Source organism: Peromyscus leucopus, chromosome 18 (assembly GCF_004664715.2).
Source record: "Peromyscus leucopus breed LL Stock chromosome 18, UCI_PerLeu_2.1, whole genome shotgun sequence".
Lineage (NCBI taxonomy): Eukaryota > Metazoa > Chordata > Mammalia > Rodentia > Cricetidae > Peromyscus > Peromyscus leucopus.
This window is the reverse complement of record NC_051078.1, coordinates 29,841,045-29,858,948: the sequence shown is the minus strand read 5'-3', so window position 1 is coordinate 29,858,948 and position 17,904 is coordinate 29,841,045.

Below are 17,904 nucleotides of genomic sequence, written 5' to 3'. Positions count from 1 at the left end.
TGCTGTCTGGCTCACGTTTCTCACTCATTCCTTTCACAGTGGTCTTGTGCAAGAAGACCCTGACTTTGGTGATTATCTGGTAAGTTATTTCTTTTCCACTATCCCTTTTCCATCCATCCAACACACTTCTTCCAGAGATATTATTATAAATGTGTAGATAATTGCAGCATTATTTTAGTGTAATACAGTCTCTCGATATTTAATATGATGAGTTTTGAAACTGAGTATAGTTATGTAATCATTGTGGTGTGGAAGATTTCCACAACTGGCAATGTCTGTAGCATAAAGCAACACCTAATCTCCAATATCTAAGTACCACTAATTTTGTGTGTGTGTGTGTGTGTGTGTGTGTGTGTGTGTGTGCATGTGTGCAGTGTGTATTGCAATCTTCACAGACATAGGTCTCTATATATACATCATTACTTATAGATACGCATCATGTAGCTAAGCTTTGGCTTTTGGAAAAATTCAAGTTAAAGGAAATATATGATGTAGAATTAACAATTTCTGGCTTGTTTACAGTGAGTACAATCCTGGAATTCATCAGCATGATCCTGGTTATTAGTAAATCACCCCATTTCCTCCTTCATGATTTTTCTGAAGTATGTTTATCCTCTCACTAGTTGTTAGCATTAAGATGGTTTCCAGCTCATGTAGATCTCATCCATATCTCTGTCATTGGGCGATCCTTGCGTCTTTCTTAGGGTCCTCTTTACTAGGTAGCCTCCCTGGAGTTGTGAGTTGCAGTCTGGTTATCCTTTGCTTTACATCTAGTATCCACTTATGAGTGAGTACATACCATGTTTTTCTTTCTGAGTCTGGGTTACCTCACTCAGGATGATTTTTTCTAGTTCCATCCATTTGCCTGCAAACCTCATGATGTCATTGTTTTTCTCTGCTGAGTGGAACTCCATTGTGTATAGTACTACATTTTATTTATCCATTCTTCAGTTGAAGGGCATCTAGGTTGTTTCCAGGTTCTGGTTATTACAAATAATGCTGCTATGAACATAGCTGAGCATGTATCCTTGTGGCGTGATTGAGCATTCCTTGAATATATGCCCAAGAGTGGTATAGCTGGATCTTGAGGGAAGTTGATTCCCAATTTTCTAAGAAAGCAGCATATTGATTTCCAAAGTGGCTGTACAAGTTTGCATTCCCACCAACAGTGGAGGAGTGTTCCCCTTGCTCCACATCCTCTTCAACATAAGCTGTCTTCAGTGTTTTTGATCTTAGCCATTCTGATGGGTGTAAGATTGTATCTCAGAGTCATTTTGATTTGTGTTTCCCTGATGATTAATGATGTTAAGCAATTCCTTAAACGTCTTTCAGCCATTTGAGCTTCTTCTGTTGAGAATTCTCTGTTTAGCTCTATAGTCCATTTTTTAAGTGGACTGTTGGGTGTTTTGATGTCTAATTTCTTGAGTTCTTTATATGTTCTGAATATCAGCCCTCTGTCAGATGTGGGGTAGGTGAAGATCTTTTCCCATTCTGTAGGCTGTCGTTTTGTCTTGTTGACTGTGTCCTTTGACCTACAAAAGCTTCTCAGTTTCAAGAGGTCCCATTTATTTAATTGTTTCTCTCAGTGTCTGTACTACTGGTGTTATATTTAGGAAGAGATCTCTGGTGCCAATGCATTCAGGACTACTTCCTACTTTCTCTTCTATCAGTTTCAGAGTAATAGTATAGTTTTGGCTTCTTTAGGCGGTAATGGAGGGCAAGGGTTGGGGGAAAGAGAACTTAGGGGAACAGGAGGTCCCAGCTGGATCAGGAACAGAGTAGGAGAACAAGGAGAGAGATTTCATGATAAATGAAGACCCCATGAGAATAGGAAGAAGCAGAATGCTAAAGAGGTCCCCAGAAATCCACAAAGATACCTCCACTATAGACTACTGGCAATGGTCGAGAGAGCTGACCTACTCTGGTGATCGGATGGCCGAACACCTTAACTGTTATGATAGAACTCTCATCCAGTGACTGATGGAAGCAAATGCAGAGATCCATGGCCAAGCCCCAGGTGGAGCTCCAGGAGTCCAATCGGCAAAAGAGAGGAGGGATTATATGAGTAAGAGATTTTGAGACCATGATTAGAAAAAGCACATGGACAAATAGCCAAACTAGTGGAAACACATGAACTGTGAACCAATAGCTGAGGAGCCCCTATGGAACTGGACCAGGCCCTCTGGATAAGTGAGACAGTTGATTAGCTTGGACTGTTTAGGAGGCCCCCAGGTAGTGGAACTGGGACCTGTCCTTGGTGCATGAGCTGGCTTTTTGGAACCTGGGGCCTATGCAGGGACACTTTGCTCAGCCTTGGTGTAGGGAGGGGGAGACTGGACCTGCCTCAACTGAATCTACCAGACTGGGCTGACTCTCCAGGGAAGACCATGCCCTGGAGGAGGTGGGAATGGGGCGTGGATTGGGGGGGAAGGCTGGGGAGTAGGAGGAGGGAGGACAGGGGAATCTGTGGCTGATATGTAAAATTAAATTAATTATAAAATAAAAATATTTAAAATTAAAAAAAAGATGGTTTCCAGCTGGGCAGTGGTGACGCACACCTTTGATCCCAGTACTCTGGAGGTAGAGGCAGGTGGATCTCTGTAAGTGCAAGGCCAGCCTGGCCTACAGAGAGAGTTCCAGGTTAGCCAGGACTGTTATCCAGAGAAACCTTGTCTTGGAAAACAAGCAAAGAAATAAACAAAAAGATTGTTTCCAACTCTCAGGTAATATTTTTGCAAGTACTTAAAGAATTTATGTTTTTTCTCTTAGGTAAGTGCATAAGAGAAGACATGTCTCAAGTATGTACTCACTTTAATTGTTGAATTCAGTGTTGATGATTTCTCCAGTTAAACTTGAAATTTGTGAGTGATTTCTATTTTCTTTTTCTGATGAACTGTTGTAGCTATTCCAAATGTTTTTTCCTTTCTACATTTTTTAAAACCTTTTCTATACCTTGTTGGAATTTTTTATAAGGAATTGCATTAAATTACAATTGAAGAGAAGTGATATTTTATTATCTTGTTTTCTAATGCATGAATAAGCTATGTCTGTTTATTTAAATGTTCTTTATTCATCAACATTACCTTACATTTTATATTTTTCAACATATAATATCTCATATAAATCACCTTAAATTTAAACTTAAATACATCATTTTAAACAAGTTAAATGGTACCACATACATTTAATTTCCCTATGTTCATTGCTAGTATTCAGAAATATAGTTCCTCCTTTTTCTTTTTTGGTAAGTTGATCTTACTTTCTATATTCTTGAAAGTTTCCTATTACTTTTGAAAAATTTAAAAAAATATAGACGATCAGGTCCTCTGTAAATAAGGACAGTTTTATTTCTTCATTTTAAGTATATCAATACACTGTTTCTCCTATTGATGTAGCATTGAAAAGACTATCTAGTATTAAAGGTAAGAGCAAACATGCTCACCCTGCTGTCAATCACAGATGGAAAGTACTCATCTTTTTATGACTACATGTGACAGCAGCTGTATATTTTCCTATAGGCTAACAAGTTGAAGAAAGTTCTCTTTAATTACATTGTGTTCTCCAAAACGTTAAATGCTGATGTGTTAACTCTCAGTGCCTCAAAATGTGACCTTATTTGGGAAGAAGAGCATTTTAGATGCAATTAGCTAAAATAATGAGTTTATGGTCAATTAGGCTCTACTTCAATAAGACTGTTGTCCTAGCAAGAAGGAACAAACTGAAGAAAGACTTACAAGGGGAAGGTACATGAAGATAAAGGCAATGGCCATTGTGTTGCTACTGCCTGCCAAGAATGTCAAAGATTGCCAATAAACTGCTGGAACAGTGTTTTTCAACCTGTGGGTTGTGACCCCTTTTAGGGTCATATGACCCTTTCACAGGAGTCATATATCAAATATCCTGCCTATCAGATATTTACATTATGATTCATAACAGTAGCAAAATTAGAGTTCTGAAGGAGTCATGAAATAATTTTGTGGTTGGGGGTCAGCACAACATGAGGAACTGTATTAAGGGGTCGCAGACATAGGAAGGTTGAGAAACCACTGTACTAGAAGGTGAGAGACAAAGCAGCCCATTGTTCCTCCAGAAACACCAGCACTGCCTCGACCTGGATTCTCAGAACTGTGAAGTGATACATTTCATCGGTTCAAGTCATTAAGTGTGTGGGTCCGTACAGCAGTTCTAGAGAAAGGATACACCCAGTATGTCTTGCTTGCTAAGTTCTAACAACACAATGGAAAAAAAGAAGGCTTTTTAAACAGAATAGGACCAAGTACATATGAATAAGCAAACAAAATATGGATTGGTGTTAAACTTTATCAGATGTTTTGTCGGCCTCAGTTGATATGGTCAGGGGATATTTTCTTTTCATCCATTGACATAGAGATGTCAGTGACTGATACTATGATGTTCAAGCAGCCTTGTACACTGAAGGCGAATACCCATGGTCGGTCATGCTGTGTGATTTTGTATTGTTAGAGTCTTTTGCTGATTTACTAATCTGCTGTTCTGGCTATTGAAGGATTTTAATAAATTATATCATGAGGAGTTTGTTCTCTAGCTTCCTTTCCTTCCTTTTCTTTGTTTGGGTTGTCTTTGATTTTGTTATCGCAGTAAGTTTTGCCTCATGAAGTAAATTGTAAGTGTTCCCTCCTGTTTCCTGAAAGGTGTTGTGTCAAGCTGTGTTCTGTTAGCTCTTCTTTAACTGCTCCAAAGAATTCTCTAGTGAAACCATCTGGGCCCAGAGATTTATTTGGGGGAAGTTGTTAAACTACTAGAGCAATTTCCATAACTGTTTTAGGGATATTCAAATGATCTACTTCATACTGTATTCAGTTTATGCTTTTAAAGGAACATATGTTTCCAAATAATGTAGGCAGAATTGTGTGTAGGATCTCTCTCTCTCTCTCTCTCTCTCTCTCTCTCTCTCTCTCTCTCTCTCTCTCACTCTACTCTCTTTCCTTCTTGATATCAACAGGGACTGTAATGATAAGATCCATTTCATCCCAAGTGTTAACAATCAGCGTCTTTTTCTTTGCAATCTTTACCATGGCTTTGTTGGTTTTTATTGCTCTTTCCATAGAGTTTCTTGTTTTGTTCATTTTTTTTTCTGTTGTTTAACATGTTTACAACATCAGATTATTTTTCTCGGGTACAATATATTTTCCTTCTCTTTGCTTGTATGTGCATACACATTGCTGTTGAGGATCAAATTCAGGGTGTTTTGCATATTAGAGCATTCAACAACTGGACTGCACTGCCAGCCCTAATTAGGTTCTTGGTAAATAATTTAGACCATCTATGTATGAGGCTAGACTCCATTTCTCAGAGCCAAGTTTGATTGTAGGTTCCACAGTAGCTTTGACTTTCAATAAAGTGTCTGAGTCCACAGCTTTATGCTGCTCTAGACTCACGACTCTTCATGTCAACTTCATCTTCCTAGTATCTGGTCTTCCCTAGTTACTCCCTGAATGAACCACCAGTGAGAATTCGTACATCTTCATTTTGCTGAAATTGGTCTTCATGAATGTGTTATGAAAAAAAATCTGGTATGTTCTATGGAGAGAAACTTGATTGAAGGCAATTGGTCCAGTTCTAAGGAGAAAGCATTGCTCACCTGCATCAGGAGAACCACATCCATGCCTCTGTGGCTCCAGTGAGAATGATCAGGATTGACCTGGTGGAATTATAACTTTTGGTTCTCTTACACGCTGGCTGAAGGATTTTATTTTTGCTGTGTCTGAACAGCTTTCAAGGCATATCTTCAGTAATAAAATTTCTAGGCATTTTCTGAAATTTAACCATCTGTATACCACCATTCTGCCACACCAACTGGCTTTAAGATAGTTGCAATAATCTCCTTTTCCTTCTTCCAACCTGTATTTAGCTGCAGAGTACATCCTCTTCGGTACTTTCAGAAATACACAGCTGAACACATGTGGCTGTTGATTCCTCTGATCAGAATAGGGTTCTAGCTGTAGTGGGGTTTCCTCTTCGTGGTTACCGCATTAAACCTTGCCCTTGGCTTCAGGTTTCTTCTCCCGAGTGTCTGGTTTCTGAGCTTTTTCAGCCGCCATCCTACAGAATGAGGTAAAGCCAACTGTACTGATCTTATGTTTACCGTGTCATCCCATCTGCTCCGTTTGGAGTCATCTTATTCTTCCAGCTTCCTACAGAGGGGGCTTAGGTTGTTAATTTACAACTTTTCATCTTTTCCAATGTAAGAATTTAGTGTGAGAAGTTTCCCTCTTGGTAGTATTTTAACACAATCCTATAAAGTGTGATATGTTGTACTTTCCTTTTCATTCAGTTCAGTAAAAATTTTTCAGCCCCATCTTAGATGGCTATACACCTGGATTGTGGACCCATGAGTTATTTAGTAGTTTGATTCCCAAGGGCTTGAGGTATGATGCCGAGAGAGATGTGCTGACCTGGAACATGTTGCAAGTATGTTATTTAGAGGAAAATGCTAAAAACAACTATGAGATTGTCTGTTACTGACATTTAGAATTGGGGTATTTTAAGATCAGCAGCATTCTGTTCAGGATTAAGTAAGTATTAGTTTAAGAAATTCTTCTTTGGAAGGATCAAATTGTAGGATTAGCGAGATAGTTCAGTTGATAAAGTGTTTCTCCTGGCCGGGCTAATCCCAGCACTCGGGAGGCAGAGGCAGGCGAATCTCTGTGAGTTCGAGGCAGTGGCTACCAAGGATTCAGGAAAGGCGCAAAGCTACACAGAGAAACCCTGTCTCGAAAAACCAAAAAAAAAAAAAAAAGTGTTCCTCCTGAAAGCATTACAACCTAATTTGGGCTCTCTAGCAATCACGGAAAAATCCTAAGCAGAGTGGCATGGGGTTATAGTCCTTGCACTGAGGAGGAAGAGAAAGAAGGATCCTTGGCACTTGCTGACTAGCTATTCCTGATGCATCCGTGACCTCAGAATCATGAGCTAGAGTAACTCTCTTTCTTTATATGACAAGCAGATATTCTGGTACAGTATCAAGAGAACAGTGACACTATATTAAAGAAGAGGTTAGGGGAGGTTTTGTGTGTGTGTGTGTGTGTGTGTGTGTGTGTGTGTGTGTGTGTGTGTGATGGTGAGGTTAGGGGAGGGCAGAAGGGTTCTGGCTAGGAAGATGGAATGTCTCACGTCCTTTATTTCTCCTCCAGCTGTGCTCTCTGACGCTGGGGCTACAAGGCTTGTCAGGGCAGCTTCCAGCTGTGCTGTGTTGTGAAAAGTACCAAGTCAGTTGTGCCTGCAGAGCTTAATTTCCATGATGAACTCTCAACCTACCTCTTCCATAATTTCATTATTTCAGCCTTAAAAAATGAATATGCAAATGGAGGTCAAAAGGTCTGTGTTTTGATAAGAAAATTGATTTAGAAAGTTAAAGGCATGGCCTCATTTTTTTCCCTGATACAAGCCTTCCCTTCATTTAAAATCTGACATCAATCAAGCAAGTTTGGATGTGCAAAAGTTAGCAGTGTTATGTGAAATTTCCCCATCAAAAATTCTGTTTAAAATATCACACTCACTGAGAATCGGGCACCCGACTGTCACTTATTCTCTTCAGTTTGACCAATTATAGATCTCCATGATAGTCCAGATCAATTGCAAAGAGAAGTATCTTCAATGAGGCGTGACAGCTACATTAACCGGTAGACATAAGTAAGGATAAGTATTTACAACACAGTTAGAAGTTACACTGGTTTGAGCAAATGGCAGTAATGGGGTCTCCTCTGGGGTCTATGTCCTCTCCAGCCACTAACAGTCGGCTAGGTTTTCAGTACCAGGCAGGAATTCTCTCCTGCCGACTGGGCCTCAAATTCAATCAGACAGCTTTCAGTTATCCTCCATGTGCTACTCTTGTACCACTGGGGAGAGCTGGCAGACCAGGCACTGTGGTTCAAAGGCTTTATGGATGGCTAGGACTATTGATTGCATTTCTCCTAGGGCAGCTTGCACGGCATCTTCTGAAATGAGGAGAGCCAGTCCTCAGGTCGATTCTATTCCTCCAACTCCTCTGTCTGAAGTCTGTGATGTCTTCAGCAGAATGATCTTACTTTCAAGCTCTGGGAGGCATCTGAGGCAATTGACAGCAGTCTATACTATTTGGGGGACCTCTTAGAACCCCCTCCCTGACCAATAACTAAATAGGCGGTTTCCCATGCCTAGCATTGAGATTTCTGTTAGATAGTCTATGGCTCTTGGGGGTCCTGGGGAGAGCAGGGTTTTGTTACCCTGTGTGGCATAACTACATTTAACCCCCCCCTCTCTATCTCTCGCTCTCTCACTCTCACTCTCTCACTCTCTAGCTCTCTCGCTCTCTCTCATATATGTATATATTATAATAGATATATGTGCATGCATATATATATATGTATGTATGTATTTTGAAGTTATCTGGTAAAATAATATTTCAAACACCTTTAGTTTTATTTATCTCTTCTTCCTTTTTATCCCTCTGCATTACCCTACCCCCTCTACTCAGTTAAAACCTCCCCCCATTTTTCCCATTTCCTCCCTCCTAGCACTTGTGTCCTACTATCCCCCTTCCTGAAGTCCCTTCTCCTCCTCCCCCTCCCATAGCCCCTTTCTAGTTCCCTGACATCTAAAAACCACTTCCAGTTATATACTCAAATCTAAAGATTCAGAGCTTTCATGCACAAATAAGAGAGAGCATGTGTTTGTCTCTCTGGGTTCAGAAAACTCAAGGCAGAGAGAGCAGGAAGACTGTAAGAACCAGAGGACCTGGAAACCTATTGCTAGATGGTATAACAGGGAAACTACACCCATGATATCTAAACAATGCGGTTTCCTAAACAAGACCCGCATAATGACATCTCCAGTCAACAGACTGATCCATGTACTTCTCTGACTATCCAATCTAACCAATCAATCAGCTCCAAGATCGGTGAGAAAATGTGTCTCAAAAAGTAATGCTCAGTGCAGTAGAGGAAGATATCTGACCTCAACCTTTGCCCTCCATGTGAACACACACTGCTCCCCCAGCACCACACACATGCACATAAATAAAAATTCAGTATGAGCAAGAAAAGATTAAGAAAAAAAGTAGGGAAGACAATAGGAATTATGGTGAATAAATAAGACCAATAAATAATATATTCAGGAGGAAAAATGGTAGGTTGTAGCTAATGATGGTATTAGATCAGTTGACTGGGAAATGTATAATATGTATTTGCTTACGAAAACATAAGTGAATGCTTGCATTCATTTTTCTAGTCAAATAGTATTATTTTCACAAATATATAGCTCAACTTCTCTATGTAGTCATAGCCTTTATTATATACAACAATTAGCACTGTCACAAAATCAAAATCTAAAGTGTCTTAGGTCCAGATCCTAGTGAGTCTTAGGTTCGCATTAGAATTTGGTGTCAATTTAGAAATATTTTGAACATATTGGTTTAACTATAAAAAAGCAACTGAAATATTTATTGGCACCTGAAAGATAATTACCAGGTCTGTTTTCCCACCTGCACTATAATTTTCTCCTAATATATATTACAAAATTATAGATTGTACTCAACTGAATTACAGTTTGGAATACTAAGTGATAGATTTCCAGCATAATATCTCACTTGGGAATGAGTTTTAAAGTCTGAATCTAAACCAAAAATAGAATCAGCAATGCCCTTGAAAATAACCTTTATGTGCTGTCTGGTGCTGCCTTTCATTAAATCCAGTAAATTATCTCTTCAGCCTTGGGCTGGAGCTCCATTTCTTTGGCTAAGCATTAGGTTGACAGCTGACCTGTGTGGAAGACACTGAAGGACCACAGTCCAGGGGAAATATTCACTGAATATGTGGAAGTGAAGCTCACACTCAGCGCAGCAAGATGTGGCTACTCAAGCAGAGGAGAGGGGTGACAATTGGGAGCAACATCACAGCTCTGTCTTCCATTTCCTGCTAACCTGGAGCCATAAACGCATCCTGTGGAAGACAGACAAGCAGTTGCTATTTCTCTCTAGCCTCATGCATGTACAGCTGGGTGCATTTACATTACAGAAGCTCACGATGCTATCGATTCCACTCTAGTATTTACCAGATGGTAACAGTGAACTGGATTCTTTAACACTATGAACATCTTTCCACAAACATATGTGAGAATTGGGCTTACTATTGCTAAAAGGATTTTTTTTTTTTTAGCGTATCAATTTAAATATGCAAGCCAACAAATAAACCCAAGGAATTTGACAGAACTTTTGCCCAAATTATGTTAGGGGCATGACGATGATAGTAATTTTTAAAAGGTTCCATTGTGGGGCCAAAACATCCAGAGTAGTTATATTCTAGTCTTGCACAATACAGCTGTGATGCATAACAAGAATCTGGAAACATCTGCTTCTCTCTGATATACTGCTGGAAAACCATGGGAAGGGATGTTGCAAAGCGACTGACCATATTGGATGGACTAATTGCTGCTTTATATGCTGAAATCCAATTATCATGGCAATTAAGATAGAAATACTTGCTGAGTAAACACATAAGCAGAGTATCCCTCCATCACAGGTTCAGAATATGTCCTCCTAACATCTATTCCACATGCTATCTCAGTGAATTTCTTTGAGGGGGTACTGAAAGCAATTTTATTTACTATATGCAGATATGCTATGCACAAATCAATGATGCACAAATCAGCTCTATGGGTCAAGAACTAAAGTAAAAAATAAGCTTTCCTCTCCTGCAGATGGGCTCACTGTGTAGCCAATTATGGACAGACTTCCTGGGTTCTTTGTAAATAAAAATAAAATTAAGTATGCATTTGAGACAAACAGAGAAATGTAGCTTTCCTTTTCCCTCAGCCTAAACTGACTTTTGTACCTTTCCAGACTCACTGATTGTCTTAGCCTTCAAGATTTTCTAAAGACAAGTGTACAGAACAAAATTGCAAAACAATGAAGGAAGAGTGGAATAAAGGAAGCAAGGAGACAAAGAGAAAGGAAGACAGTTTGGTTCAAGATGCAATTACACTGCACTAATAAACTTATGAAAGTTAGAATAATCTGGTAGCACATTAAAGTCTTGTGGTTATATTTGAAAGAAACCACACAATTTATGACTATGGGAAATTAAACTTAAAACAATGAGAACCAGTCAGTTTGGCCTCTGTATATCTTTAGAGACCAGGATGTTCATTAAACAGAGTAATGACAATCTGAGGACCCCGGACTTGAGTTTATTCTACTTTGTGAAATATGTCTCCCTTGTAATGATATCTGCTGTTCAATAAATCAGTGTGGAATTATAGAAGCTCAATTCAGAGTGGTTAGCAATTCAGGTCCATCTTGAAATACCAGTCCATTGATTAGTCTCCACTTATCTAAATTCTATGTTCAAGGCTGAATTATGAAGAGCCAGGCTTTATCTGGGCACTATGTAAATAAAGCAATAAAATCTTTTCACATGAATTAATGTCAAAATATCTAGTCTAAGGGGAATTTCAAAATGTTAGATAACACAAAGGAGCATCTGTCTCACCACACACTGCCACAAAGCAAGAGACACAGAGATATCTATATGTGAAGATGTCCCAATTAAGGCCTCTATAAACTTTATTATAAATCGTGAAAAACTGAATCAAATTAATTTTGTCTTGTTGATGCCAAAGCTGTACTTCCAACTGCCTTCAGGTAAAGTAATAAACAATGAGATATTACTGAATATTTACCTGAGTCATTCATCAAAGGCTACACCAGTTTATGGCTATGTTGAGAGTACATCAGGCTTCTGGTTACAAAGCGTTCCCTAATCTCTTCCCCTGTTTCTGAAAAGAAACCACCTTTAGGATTGGTTTTGCAGAAGACTGTATTTCCTAATAAAAGGTCAGTTTTGAACAGGTCAAGTTACAGTGGGTTGTAGGTGGAGAAGGAAAGAGAGAGAATGAGGGTCTTTGGGGAGCTTCCTTTGTATTCTTGTGTTTCTGAGAATGTTAACTAAAATATAAAGAAGAGAATATACAAAAGAAATGTCTGAGTCACTGTTCTATTGCCTGTGAAGAGACACCAGGACAAAGGCAACTCTATAAAAGAAAGCATTTGTTTTGGGGTGGTAGGGGGAGGAATTGCTTACCATTTTAGAGGGTTAGTCCATTATCATCATAGCAAGAAGCAGACAGGCATGGTGCTGGAGCAGTAGCTGAGAGATTACATCCTGATCTGCAGGCAGCAAGAGAGATACTCAGCTTGGCATGAGCTTTCAAAACCTCAAAGCACCCTCCTCCAACAAGGCCACACCTACTCTAACAAGGCCACAATTCTAGGGCCTTATCCCTCTAACCCTTTTCAAATAGTTCCATTCCCTGGTGACTAAGCATTTAAATATATGTGCCATACGAGGGCCATTCTCATTCAAACCATCATGAGAAATGGTTCCTATTTATCCCTAGGTGCTGATTTCACATTGCATCCTACTTAGAGAAAGCAAAAGGAACACTTCCCTAAATGCTGTTTTTTTTACCTTACTCACACAAGGAAGAAGTGGGTTCCACTGAAGAGAGTAGAAAAGGGATCACAAGGCCTGCATAGCTTAAGTACCACTTGACTTCTCAGAATCTGCCTCTCATTGGGTCTCTCTCATCCTCCTTGGCTCCTTACCACAGGAAAGTAGGGTGGGATCAATAGTGCATTGATAGCTTAAAATCCACATTTGATAATGGAAGTCACAGAGTGTCATTCTAATGTACCCGTTTTCATTGAACTTGGCATTTTAAAATTACAGAGCCTCCTATTCATGTCTTATCCCTGGAACACTATCCAGGAAGGTTGACCAGATGTTTCCAGAATCTCTATATGGTCTTTTTGTTATTATTATTGATACTAAGAAAGCAGAACTTTATTGCCTCAAATAAAATATATTAATAAAGTTGGATCTACTTAAAAGATTCTAATATAATTTTTAAAATGTAAAAATATGAATATATGTTTTTAATTTTTTTCCATAACTACAATGAGAAACTTTCTAACCTGCTTGAGACATAAAAAGAAAAAACAGTAATAATAAAAAATTAGGTAAGCCTATAAATTTTGCTGCCTGACAGTTTTTTTTTAAACCACAAAACTTTGACACATCATAGTTTGAGAAGATGCTTTCAAAATGTCTAATTGCTGAAAGAAAGACAAGAATCTGCTTTGAATCCAAAGCTTCCATCTGCTCGCTGATGGAGTTAGTCTGAGTTTGCTAATAATGAATTTTTATTTTTAAAAATGAACATTTTAAATAAAGATGTGAAGCCATACTTTTCCTTTTCACTGACGGTAATAACTCCAAGTCGGGCAGCTCCCAGTACACCATGTCAGATTTTTGTTCCTGGTCGGGGGCCTTCTCTGTACCCCCTGCTTTTCCTTCACATCTGCTATTTCAGGAGCAGTCAAGAGTCACTGAAATCATCCCTTCTAATGCATTGCTTGCATGCTTTAGGGAACATAGGCTCCATGAACAAAAAGGACCAATCAGGTTTCTTTATTTGTTATCATTTTTCTGTACCCCACATATCACTTGGTATAAGATAGCAGATAAACTTCAGCACAAACAATCCATCGTATTTTAATGCAGAAACAAATATTAGAATCAGCTATATTTTTTACCATTATTAAAGAGCTTGCCGATGCCACTATCCTCAGCAATAACAATTTGTTGGTTTTATTTTGGAAAACACATTTTTCATGGTAATTGGTTACTCATGCTATCCAGAGACAATCCACGTAAAGCTTATAACACAACACACTGAGTGCTCAATGAAAATACTTTTTAGAATTATCATCACTCTTGAAGTTACAACTCCATGTTCATTGCATTCCTGATACAGCCTTGAAACGGTGCTACTGAAAGGCATTTCCAATGTGACTTGCTTTTTCAACTTTATCTGTAGGTCCTCTCTCTCCTGCTAATGTTTCTGGAATTTGAGGGTGTCTCTTCTCAGTTGCCATATGATGCCATGGAAACAGGGGTCACATGCTGGGGTTCTTAGTCTCATTCCTTCATGAAGGAAAACATTTAAGAATGGATGCAGGCAGAAGTCTGAGGGCAACTTTATAAAAATTTAAAAGAGCAGCCTTCAGGGTAAGTTCACAAGGGCATTGTAAATAATAAATAATAATAAACTGTGAATCTCTGCAGCTGCCCAGAGGAGGAGATAGGTGGAGTGCAGGAGAAAAGGCCATGCCATTTGAGATTGTGATATGGTGGTCCACAGGGCATCAGCCAGGCACATGGCATGGGGAGGTTAGAGAAAGAGGAAGAAAGCCCAAAGTTTCAGAAAAATCATGTTTAGGTTTTGGCCAACATCTTAAAGAAACAGGAAAAAAAGGAAGTGGAAAAGTTGTCTGTGTGACGAAGAACTGAAAAAAGTGGGCACACCCAACTGTCCCTTGTGGTTGTTCAGCTCAGAGGGACTATACTGGGGACAGGAATTCTGGGAAGGGAAGGAAAAGTGTCTCATTAAAGGCTTAATTGTTCCGCCTATCTCTTTAGCATGGCTTAAGGTGAACTTATCTTCCTAGGGGTGGTCCGCTCATTAGGTGAATGTCCCAAGCCAACTACAATGTTAAGTCTGCAGCCAGGCCAGAGATTCTAGTCCCTTGACTAGAAGTTTACCCTTATTGGGGTTTTATTGCTACTTTAAGACTGTATCTTAGTCACAGAGAGCTGAGATTCCCCTGAAACACCAAAGCCAGCTGGCGGCCTCATCCTTGCACACACAACATTTCCTTTACCTGGAAGCTCTTGATTTCCTAGACAGCTCCGCATGCTCACTCCTACTTCAAGCCTTCACTAGCACAGTTAATTTGTGTCTCAAGGCACTTTGAACATAGCACTTTCAATACTTTTGTCTTATTGATTTCTACCCTCTCAAGCTTCTAAAGAGCAATGCCTTGCATGTCACAGACATTCAGAGTGTGTGAAGCCATTGAGCAGTGTCAGCCTTGCTTTTAACACAATATGGATTTTTCATATAGTGCTTTATTTTTCTTTCACCGGAGAACTTCGTTTACTGAGAACAGTCATTAATATTGACGGATGTATTCCCCCCACTTCCTGCCAAGCCTCCCCAGATGTAGATGTGGCACTAAGGCTTTGTGTCGTCCAGCGTGTGTTGCCAGGACTGGCTTTTGGAAAGACTAGAAAGAAATCTGTGTTGTGTCAGTCCCTGTGGAACAACAACAAACTCAATTGGAGTTGCTGCTCTCACGGACTGTCCAGGGACAAATACCAGGCCACCTGGGGTCTCTGGGCAGATGCCTTGGTTGGCTCTCTGCTGGTACACTACAAAGTCCCGGTCTTTAAAAACTGGCCCATCTGACTGGGAGAATTGGGGCTGGCTTTTCTAGAGAGGAAGATGATCAGGAAGTGTTAAATGCTAACTGTGGTATATTTTTGTTCTTTGCTGTATGAATTTCTTAAACCCGAGTACAATTGAGTTTCACATAGGCATGGACATTTGAGACTGAAAGCCACAGGGAGTTTTGCTGTGCCTCTTTTTTTTTTTTTTTTTTTTTTGTTTTTCGAGACAGGTTTTTGTGTAGCTTTGCGTTTCTGGAGCTCATTGGTAGCCAGCTGCTCGAACTCACAAGATCCGCCTGGCTCTGCTCCGATGCTGGATTAAAGGCGTGCGCCACCAACGCCCGGCCTGTGCCTCTTAATAGGTATCCTAATATCTACTTGATAAAAGACATTTGGAACTGACATTGGGGATGAGGCCAAGGGCACCACTTAAACTATGTTCATAGTCGTCTACCCGGCTTCACCAGCTCCCTTCCTTATCCAGAATGAAAGGTATTCTGAGGACACAAGATGTCCTCAGTAACAGGAAGAGTGACTAAGACTGCTGCTATTAACCAACTATGAGCTTTCTTGTTTAATGCATTTGCTTCCTTACTGTAAATGGAGGTCATGCATAGGATGCTATTGGGGTTAAAACAGAAGAGAATACATGTTCAAGTGCCTAGAGGAACTGGTGGAAAGTAAGCGCCACATTTCACTTAGGGTCATTGCAATTATCATTAGTAAAACTATTGTCGCTGCCATTATTTTGTTTGCTTTAGGACGGCTGTAAGGTAGAAAAGGCATTTGTAGTTATCGGCAAATGCCTTGGATTCTTGGAATGGCTCTGATTTTCTAAATTAAGGTTACTGTGATTTTTATTTCAAGTGTTAGCTCCAGCATTTAACACTCCGTCTATAAGGGCGGATTTTTCAGATGGTGACAGGGCTTGGCCAAGCAATCTGCCTCTTCTTGGCTACCAGAGAGGATGGCACAAAGCTAATGGCAGTGATGGCCGACCCTGGAGATAAGTCTGGATAGTGACTCCATGTTCTTTCTTTTGTTATCACCTCCCTCCCTCCTTCCCTTCCTTCTTTCATTCCTTCCTTCCTTCATCCTTACCCTTTCTGAGATTCTTAATTCTTCAGTCAGAAATGACTTAGGGCTGCTGTCCCCTGAAAACATCAAAAGACCTATTTTTATGCAGACTTTTATATAAATGCTGGTATATAGCATTCTGTTGAAAAAGGAAAAGCTGGAAATGTTTTTAAAGCAGAAATTGCCGATGACTGACTAATATGGCAGTCATGGTGAGGTTAAAGAAGAAAATACAGCGAAAGGAAGGTGCTGGAAGACACAAACCTGTTGGCAGAGCTGAGATAACTCTTTGAACCCCCCAGGGAAACAACACAATTAAATGTACATTCTGAACTTGTCAGGTGACTATAGATTCCTTACGTCCCAAATGGTATGACAGTCCATAAGTGTTGTAACTTAGGAGGTGTTGGGGACCAAAAGGTTGGTTGAAGCATTTAAGTTATAACATGAGGGCTTACGTAAATCCAAGTCGATCTCAGACATTTAATACTGCTGGTACTATGAACAGTGTAAGCATATCTGGCCTTTCAAACCTCTAAAAGGTGTGTAGCATTGAGTAAGGAATGTCTGTCCTCGCATGAACTCATTGTACAGCACAAGCACTTAAAAGGAGTGCTGTTTGTAAGGAAATATGCAAACTCACCAAAAAAGAGACACAGGATACTTTCAGGTGGCCTAAGCCTCAGATCTTACGAGCACGTTTAGGCGTTCCGTTCATTGACATCCTGTGGTTGGATTTGAAGGCCTCTGCACAAAACCCAAGGTGTATCGCTGGTGGAGGCAGAAAGATCAGCTTTGTTGCATTCCTGTAATTTGGCCCTTTCCAGAGTAACAAAAAGAGCCCTGCGGGGTTTATCCTTCCAGCTAAAGACAGGGTCTTTAAGCTCAGCTGCTTGTGATATGATAGGGCAGAATCGCAGTGAGCCTAGGCAGGGTGCCAGGTGAAATCCACACGTGCAAGAATGAGACCCGTGGGGCAAGGGAGCGTGGGCAGGCACACTTTCAACCAGGGCAGCGCTGTTTTTCAGGATGTCGTGGAAGAGAAATAATGTTTTTCAGGATTCTAGATGAAGGTAGACCCATTATGTGAGCGAGAAGTGAATATCCTTCAAGAATTTTTTTTTTTTTTGTTTTTCGAGACAGGTTTCTCTGTTAGCTTTGTCCTTTCTGTAACTCACTTGGTAGTTCAGGTGGCCTCGAACTCACAGAGATCCACCTGCCTCTGCTCCTAGTACTAGGATTAAAGCGTGCGCCACACTGCCTGCTCCTTCAAGAATTTTTTGATGTGTTTCTATTAGATTGATTTTATAAATAGAGATGATTGCGGCGACAGTAGCGCAAGCCTTTAATCTCAGCACTCGGGAGGCAGAAGCAGGCAGATCTCTATGAGTTCGAGGCCAGCCTAGTCTACAGAGTGAGATCTAGGACAGGCACCAAAACTACACGGAGAAACCCTGTCTCAAAAAAAAAAAAAAAAAACCAAAATAAATAAATTAAAAATAAATAGAGATGATTTCTGGGA